Source organism: Pocillopora damicornis, chromosome 8 (assembly GCF_964200805.1).
Source record: "Pocillopora damicornis chromosome 8, jaPocDami1.2, whole genome shotgun sequence".
In the NCBI taxonomy this organism is placed as follows: domain Eukaryota; kingdom Metazoa; phylum Cnidaria; class Anthozoa; order Scleractinia; family Pocilloporidae; genus Pocillopora; species Pocillopora damicornis.
In genome coordinates this window covers 9,119,947-9,129,551 of record NC_142677.1, presented here as the reverse complement: position 1 = coordinate 9,129,551, position 9,605 = coordinate 9,119,947, and the positions used below count along the sequence as shown (strand labels likewise).

Here is a 9,605-nt window from a genome sequence, read left to right as displayed (position 1 = left end):
CGTGAAGGATAGCCGACGTAATTTCTGAAGCTTGCTTCACTGCGATGACCAGAGATCGCCATGATGAGCTCGACGCGACAGACTTCAGCTTGATCGCAGTGGCTCTGACACCATCATGATTAGTATAAATTAGTATTAATTACATTTATGCCAGTTTCGTTGTATTTTTTTTTTTTTTGTCATTCTAGTTTTTTGTTTGTTTTTTTTTTGTACACGGAATTATATATAAGAGTGCTAGCTACGAGTGTTAGTTGTGAAGGTGAGCATGCAATCTAACTGAACGTGAAAACCTTTAAACTCGGACTGTTTTCTCTTTGAGGATTTATGTCCCTGCTCACGTGATAATAACGTGAATTACGGCGCTTGGCAAGTTTACGAACCTTTGTTTGGTTCTTCAATTGCTATTTGCCGGCTCACCTGTTCAGAAATTTCACTTTCAATTAACGAAAAATAGCTAGAGAGAAGTCCAGGAAATGGTCGAATGTAGTACAATTTGGCAGAAGGCGTGACAGTTTTAGCTCAGCTCTGACGAAGGGCTAACGCTCAAACCGTCAGCTTTTAAACTCTCTACGGTGGCCAATTTGCGTTATCAACTCAGTTCATAATATTAAATTACTCTTTTATACTGTTTTATGCTTTGAGAGGGCACCCTCTTTCAACCAATGACAGCGTACGTTATATCATAACTTCAATGTAATATGATAAGTCTTGCCCTTATATTTAGAATGTACTCACTATATAAATGCAAATTGGGGAGCTTGTAAGGTTTGAGCTATAGTGATGAAATTTTGAATTGTGACTGTCTGGTATAACTTCCAAATGAATGAAGGTTTGTCCACTGTCCTTGCTTTGGACCCACGCGAGACTTCTTGTTTTGGCCAACGCAGTCAGAGATTGATTCAGTTGATCGGAATCATTATGACTAAGGACTTTGTTGTTCATTTCGAAAGTCTCGTGGAATTGTTTGGCTTAGTGCTTTAACAACAAGTGTGTAATCTCCCAAGGTCAGTCAGCTGGCATGCTCATCCATATCTATCAGTAGTGAATATACAAACATGTTCTTTGGGGCTCACTTAATGTTGTAGAGAGTAGAGCAGACTAGAAGAATGTAGACAGTGTGCTGAAGAGTAGGGATAGAATTCCGTAGTTGAAGGGAGCGTTTAGCAGAACACGTCAGTGAGAATTAACCAGTGAGAATCAAGGCGTAATAGATTAACCAGAGTTACACAGAGTGAGGAGAAATCGAATGTAAGAAAAATTGTGCACTGTATAACCTAGTAATGAAATAAAGCAAGAAAAAGACAGTTCGACAATCTTGCAGCCTTTCGCCGAGCATGATGTCCTCGATGGCTAGTTCCCCCTCATGCCTGATGAGCCCAAGATTGGTGATCCGACATTGACTTGAGCACCAAGAGTGCATTATACGAATAACTCAATCGACTTATTCAGTCTCGCCTTACCAGCCTGATTCAAGCCTTCTGATTTGTCTGCCATGAAGAAGTCAAATTGGTTTTCAACTTTTTATTGTCATTCCTTATGATGTAAATCAGATTGCCTTTAATGGCTTTTCCACCCTCATCGCTGAACTTTTCTCTTTCTAGATATGAGATTGAAGTCACTGGGGGACCAAGATTTGTAACATAAATGAAAACAGATCCGAGACCGTGCTCCCTCTTTGAAGCAGAAGTCTGTGCGAGTTGTGATACTCTAAATTCTGTACACAACCTTTTGAACGATGTCATAGTTACTACCTATTTGGCTGAACGTTGGGTCGCCTGAGAGAGTGGATTCGCTCTGGATTCCTCCTGTCTCAAAAAGAATAGTTCTGACGGCGAAGTATTTACGAAACATCAGAAACGACTTGATCTGTTCTGGAACCTTATCGAGCACCTCACGAGAGATTCCACAGCCTGTAGTAGCGCACCATACGGCAAAGTTGAGCCACTGAGGTCAATAGCCAATATTTTGTCCCGAAAGCTATCTCTTTGATTCTGCACCTGACGTGTGCTGAATTTTCATTTTTGTGAATATTCCTCTGAATTTTGCATTGAAGTTACAAAGATGGGGTAACAAAGGTCTCGATCTCCTTAATTAAGCGACTCATTGCATTCTCATGAAATGGTACTGCCGGCACCTCCCTCACTCCTTTTAGAGTGAGCTCGATAGGACACCCTCCTATTCCAAGAGCTTTCTTCACATCATCATCCCAAAACTTTTCTGATCCTGAGAGGCTCGACTCAAGGAAACCTCAGCTGTCGCTTGATGAAACCCTTGTGTAATGCCTAACCGTGTGCCTTCAATATGCTGCAATACGCTCGGCACCCGTCTGCGCACTGGCGCAATACGCCTGCGCATTATCTTCTCCCTCACCCTTCCATTACGTAATGGCTACGATAAGCGCAAGTTTATAGAAATATTTAAAAAAAAAATTCACAAAAAACGTAGCTTAGGGCGCTTAGGATGCGAGAAGTAAATTAATGTGCTAACGGCCATTTCCTACTCATCATGAACTGTTTGATATAATTAAAATGTTTGCGTGTTTAAGATCAGATGAAGCAAAAAGAATTGCTGATAAAGCAAAAAAAGAGAAAGGCCTGGGATGACTTCAAAGCACAATATCCGAATGCAGACCTGAGTCGGAGGAAATTGTTATAATTTAAGTTCGTGGAGATAGGGTTTTGATATAAAAAAAAAATAAGCTAGAAACAAAGGGAGGGAGCGACCAAAGAAAGCAAGAAGTGAAAGGCGTAAAGTGAGTCGAGAAAAACGCGAAAGAATATTAGAAAGGACGCTAAAATTGGCAAAATACGACGGGTGGAACGTGAAAGAGAACTAGAAAAGGCATAAGTAAAAAGGCGGTTACCTAGCAAAGAGCAACGCGAGAAGGAAATACAAAGACGCTCCAGAAAACAGACTGAAAAGAGGTCATCAACAAAGAGAAAGCGAACTGCAAAGGATCCGAGAAAGAAGAGAAGAAGAGGAGGTAAGCTTAAGGCCCAGAGGAATTCGACCTTTTTCTTACCAATCGCCGTTTGATACCAGCTTCAGTTTATACATACTTCAAATCACGTTCCGGTATAACAATAACTTTGGCATTCATCGCTTAAAAGCCCTCGAACTGGTTCCTCGCATTTCAAAGTGTTCGTATTCTTCTTTTCCTATCGTTTGGAATGTTAAATACAGTCGTGGTGATAGGGGAAAAGAAGTTATCTTACGGATTTTGTTTTGCTAGCAAGTTTTCAAATGATAGCGAACGGCGTGGGCAAGTTTCCACTTTCTTTCTCTCTCCTTTCCCAAAATTGAAATAAAATGAAATTGAATTAGCAATGTTCATGTTTACATTAAGTCTGACGGGGTAATTTAATTTTGACAATAGTGTCATGTGAGACCCCGTCAAGCATCTGAGAACTAAATTACGGGTCACAATCGTGTGGTGTAAACAAACTGACGGGTAAAATAGAGTTGGTCCTACTGTGGGAGGAGTGAATTCTATTGTTTGGTCATGGTACTTTTCAGCGCCATGTTTTCATGCTTTCTACTTGATTCGTTCGAACTTCACGAAATGGTTTGTCTCACAAAAAGCGGAGCTACTCTCTCTTCGCTCAACATCTCGGACGTACTTAATGCTGGAGACTGAAGGATCAATCTCTAAAATTGATAGTCATCACATTTTGAAAGAAACGTCCGAGCTCAGTGATCGTGTAATTAGACGGGGTTCTGGCAATTTGAGCTCACAAGTACGTTCGTAAGCACATGGTTATCGTAGATAATTGTTGTTTACAGTTTTCGAATTCAAGAGCAGTCTTTGAGAGCCCGTTTCTGTAACCTTCTGGGATATTTTCTGTTGAATTCATACAGGCACAATCTCAGAATTTCATTAGTGATTGTGAACAATAAATTCATAGCGGCACAATAATTTCAGGAAGTTTTGTTTACGCATTACGTAAATAATAAAACATGGAACGACCTAAAATCACCTAAAACCACCTACAATCACCTACGATCACCTCAAAAATTTCAACAACCAACCTACAACCACCTCAAAAACATCTACAGCCACACGCAAACAATCTAAAACCATCTAAAACAAGGTTTGTCTAAAATAAGGCGAGATGACAACATGTCACGTACATGAAATACGAGAATCGAACAAAACCTCCACCTCCTCCTGAAATCTTACTCTCCATGGTCCCTTGTATAATCGACCATCTCACGAAATGAAATGCGAGAGCTTGCTAATTATATTTTATATAACTTTACAAAATGAAATATCAAGTTACAAAAAATAATAAAGTAAAAGACTGACTTGACTTGGTTTTTTCTACCCTGGGTATCAGCAGACGTTTTAGCCCACTTTTCATATCGGGTTTCTCTCCATTTATAATCTCAGCATCGGAATTGCGTTAGTGGCACCACTCATACAACTGTAAGCTGCATGAATGCTAGCACGATGGCGTTCGCGCCAAAGGAAGATCCTGAAGGTACGCACAGTTCGCTCAAAATATTTTCAATGACCATTCTTATTCATACTTTAGCAACCTTAAATTCCGCTTAGAATTTTGTTTTTGTGCTGTTAGGTGTCAAAGAACTAATATACAGATTTAGCCAAGCCTAAAAGCGGAGCTCCAAATTTTCTGCTTGTTTTTAATAATTTCTGAAAATACTTGAGCCTGCGATCCATTTATAACATCAACAACATTAACAACGGGTTTGCGGCCGCCTTCCAAAAATCACCTGACCTCGATGAGTTCTACACGTGATACTGGTCGGCGGTTACCTTGTTTTGGCAGCTGTCAATTTACCATAATTCATGTAAGTTTACGTTAACCTGAATCTTTAATTTTAAATTAAGGCCAATTAATTTTGGAGTATAAAGTTTAGGTTAACGTCAACTTACATCGCATGGAAGTCATCGAGTTCACGCAATTTTTGGATGATGACCGCTGACCGCTCAAGTATTCAGAGGTTCACAAAGTTAACAGCTGTGTCTACTCTTCGCTCTTCACTTTCGGAAATGAAATCAATGTTATTTGTATGGTTAGGGCCTTTTAGTCTTGGGAATGGTCTGATATGATATCAGTTAACAACATATGCAAAAAAAGGAAATAAAACTTTAAGTGTATAGCGTAACAACGCATTCTTTAATTTATAGAACATAAAAAAAACATCTGAAAAGCGTTAACAAGTAAATATCTTCTTCAGTCTAAATACCCCGAGCATGATTGGCGATGAACCGTTGCTTCATTCTAAGTTCAACTACATATGAACTCAATTGCTAACAACTTTTGGAAAATAGCAACAGCTCTGGAGGAAAAATTTGGTGTTTTTCATTTATTTCATTTCATTGAACAAAACTTATTAACACAACTTTGTGATAATTCAATGTCTTTCCTAAACAAATACCATAAACTCTTTTTTTCTCTTGCGAACCCCCAAAATGTGTAGAAGATAAAATTGATAACGCCACGTAGCTTGTCTCAATGTTATGGGTAATAACATTGTATTTTCTTTTACAAAATGTTTGACTGAAACAGCTCAGTGAGATGATTCGTAAATAACTTCTTAAATGCTTAGAGTGCACAGCGAGTTACTTCTCTACATGCAACCCCTTGGCCTCTAGCATTGCCCTTCCTCTTTCAGGTAGAAATGTAAGGGTGCGTGCGGGGACCGTCGTAGCAGAAAAAGCAAATTTCCGGTCATATTCAGAGGGGAATTTGGTTAGAAAATGCAGGTATAAATTACTGGTATATTTGACTATCTTTCCTGACTTATAAGTGCGTTCCCACACTCCAACACTTTTGACGACAACCTTGTGGGCCTGATGAAAGGCCATCCTGCATTGCTCACAGCGTTGGACACTTTTGGGGTATAGCTTTCCATCATCTCTGCTCACAAGCTCGTACTGATTTCCCGATATCCCGTCAGAATCAAGGAAGTTCATTGCCCCAGTAACTGCAGTTGTTCTTTTCTCTACCTATGAAGTTAAATTATGCATGATGAATAACAAACCTAAACCTCAGACTGCGTATTTATCTGTGTGTCTGCAGGAGAAAAAAGTTACCTTAGAAGAAATCCCAGGGAAGATCTAATAATAATGCTTATTTTTTGGCTGGTAGATCCCAGGACTGTGAATTGCTTGCTATATAGTATGAGCTTAACATTGGCATTCTTCACCTGCGTGACGCACGTGACTCCCACCAAGTTTTATGTTGGTCTTTCAGTTCGCACCATTAACCCAGTACGTTTTAGTGCCAACATCCCCTCTCTAAGTCTGCTTGCCACAATTATAGATATAAACAAATGCGGTCAGAGTTCCTCTCACCTGCTACTTTGACTTGTCATCACTCTTTCCAATTCGAATAGGGGTAACTTCTTGAACTTTGTCATCGCCAACTTCAACTCTGTCGGTGAAGATTTCGGGTTCTGGCAAGTGGACTCTCCTTGTTTTACTCTGTGGAGAAGATTTAAGACCAGCAGCCCTGGGTTTCTTATGCATGTCAAATGACTTCGGTGTGAAGTTACGCAATGCTGATAGGGCCCCACTTGTTCTACTTCACTGAATCGACTTGAAACTGGTCGTACCCAGGAGCAAGCCTATACTTTCCCAAATCACGAACAGCCCTTTCTTCCTCAAGGTAAAATTCCGTTGTCCACTTCTCCAGCATTGATGCGACATTGGCGACCTCCTTTGACATCTCATCTTCTCGAAGACGTTTTTTCTTAAGTCGGTGTTTGAGTTCTAAACTATTGGTGTAGATCCTACTAGTTATAGCTAGATTCTGGCGGGCAGATAGGACAAGACAAGTATTGAATTGTTCCGACCTATGCTTTGTAAACCATCCGTGGAACCCTGGCACCTAGCTCTGCTAGGCAGTCCCCAAACTTGCCAATTTAATTTGGAAGTCCTCTGAGTCATCTGCTTCTGCCAAGCCATTTTGTAGTAGGACATCATCCTGGGACCCATAGATGTCGGTCATGATTCTGTTCCTTGATCGTTCATTTGCGCCAAGGGATTTAAGTTTGAGGGCGTCATGTTCCTGACTATGCTGCGTACACCAAACATTGTCTGCATCCCTGAAGATATCAGTCATGCCACCAGCAATAGCTTTGTCAAGATCATGGCCGATCTTCTTCATTCCTAACAATTCTGGTTTGGCAATGGTGAGTTCACCAGCGAATCTTCTATAACTTTCTCGACTCTTCTTGAAATGCCAGAAGCTTGGACCTGGGAACTCAGGATGCTTGTTGCTCTGGTTGATTAAGGACTCATTCGCGTATGTAGTATCTGTTAGCCATAGGCCATCGACTAACTCAAAAGTGGTATCGATTCTCAGAATACTGTTTCCAAGAACACAGAATCGATGTATGGCATTCAGCGTGTTGGGAGACGAGTTGACTGAGATGTATCGTTCTTTTGTGAAGGTAACACTGTAACACGGTAACACTGCGGCACTTTGTGTCACTAAGTGACACAAAGTGCCGCGCGGTCGACCGTGAAGAAGCACAAGAAAGTCAGCGCCAGGGCCAGAGAAAAACGATAAGAGCGTTCGTTTGGATTCAAATAATGAATAGTTTAGTCTTGAAATGCTAAGAACAATTCATTTCGAAACTATTACAGATTTTTGGAAAAAGATTTAAGGGCGCGAGACTTGTTATTCTTTGGGGAAAAAAGTCTTACCCTCGCGCTCGCTCATGGCACCCCTAGAAACTTGCTGAGCACACCATCATCAATCCGATGGCAACACCGACGAGTGCAAATTTACCTTACCCCCTCCCACAGTGCAGCTTAATTGTTACTGCGACATGAATTCCGATGAGTTGCGAACTTTCCCTTTAGCTTCGGCTAAAGTCCCTCAGCGTTATCCAAGGCAAAAGGACTATTGTGTGACGCTCAAGGGAGAAAGTTGATAGAAAAGTTGAGGCACAACAATGGACCATTTCTTGATACGATTATCAACTACTAGCTAAGCTGTATATAACCACTGATTGTTTTGTAATCGCTAGACAATTCGAGAAGACAGGATGTGTTCAAACGCTACCCAGGTAGATAAAAATCTCAGACTGCCAGGCATTTAATCTTTGGGAAACCGTGGCCAGAATACCCTGTGTGCCGGAGTTTTTTTTACAGCGCGGGGGATACTTCACTTCGGCAGCCGAAGGCCGCTACTTCAAGCGGTATAAACCGCTAGAAAACCTCCGTTCCTGTTGAGCTTTGACCTTTTTTATTGAAGTACATTTAGATCAATCATACTGTGATCACATGCACTGGCACTTGAAGAGATGAAAGATATGAGTTTTCAATTGCAAGGCATCATCTATCAACACAGAGTCCAGGAATAAGCTGGAACAACAAAGTCTTCCCAAAGCCAGTCGGCAACATCGCCAAGAGATCCTTGCGGAGAATAAAATTACATATGGTATCACTTTGCTCGGCACTTAAGTTTTCGACCCCGTCAAACGTTTCTAGAACCTTTTCAATACTTTCTTGGATTGCTCTCTCAAAACTTTTCGGAGCTTCAACCTCCGCCATGACGAAATCGACCATGCATGGCTTGTTTATCGCCTGTCAACTGACAGTATATCCCCGTGGAGTTGCTATTCTCGGAAACCAATTGCAGCGTCTGTTACATTTAAAATCCCGTAAATGGTCATTAGGAGCCAATCAGCTCTCTGGTCCAAAATCTGGACTAGGCCTGTCATTGGCCAGGCGCCATCAAAGGAATAGCGCTTTGCTCCAGAGGCTTTTGGCGCGGGTCAAAATAAAGACTAACCGAAACCGGAAACTGCGCATGAAAAGCCTCTGGCTAAAATCAGAACAAATTAATGCCAGCACGTAGTAGGTTTCGAGAGCTGATTGACTCGGTCTATTTCGCGTTTGGGACTCGTAAGGATGCTGCCTGTAAGCGCAGTAATTTTAAGGAATTTGTAAACTACATGCATCTCGCAAAATTTGCAAGTTCTGTTTATCGTCGTTTCAAATGTCACTGTCCTTTTCGGGGTTTCCTACTCTTAGTCAATTTCATTTTTTTCTCTGAATAATACCAACTTATTATAAAACTGTTTTGTTTTCCTTGTTGTACGCTCGCTAATATAACATTACCCCTAATGTTATATTACGCAACCTCATCAAGTTTCCGGCTACTTATTTGGTGTCTAGTTGACCTTTGTAAGTGCCCGTTTACATGGAGGTGGAGGACCTCAGGTAGGTGAGGAAACCCGCCTGTCCATATAATTTCTTATTTTATTTTGATCACGTTTACATGATGGGTGGGGTGACCCGCCTAGGCGGGTTGCCCGGTCTGCCAGGTAGGGTAACCCTGTCAGCCGGGTGAAAACGTTGAAAAAAGCAGACCTCGAACATTTGGCACGAACGCCATCGTGCTAGCATTCATGCAGCTTGCATTTGTATGAGTGGTGCCAGTAACTCTATGGTGTCTCACGTTTCGCTCCTATCACATTTCCGGTACTGAGATTATGGAGAAAAACCTTAACTTGGACCATTACGTAAACAAATGAAACGTGAGCCAAAACGTCTGCTGATACCCAGGACAGAAAAAGCCAAGTCAAGTCAGTCTTTTGACTACGAGTTTTTTTATTTTACTTTA

At 41.2% G+C, this 9,605-nt stretch overlaps 1 non-coding gene across 1 annotated transcript; it reads right to left on the bottom strand.

The window, feature by feature from the left end:
• Positions 1-5,570: 5,570 nt before the first annotated feature.
• LOC113683935 (uncharacterized) lies at positions 5,571-8,530 on the bottom strand. The gene is made up of 3 exons (XR_016179316.1): positions 8,460-8,530; positions 6,323-7,587; positions 5,571-5,974 (listed from the first exon to the last, which is right to left on the bottom strand). It is a non-coding gene; the product is annotated as an uncharacterized LOC113683935 (transcript).
• Positions 8,531-9,605: the final 1,075 nt, after the last annotated feature.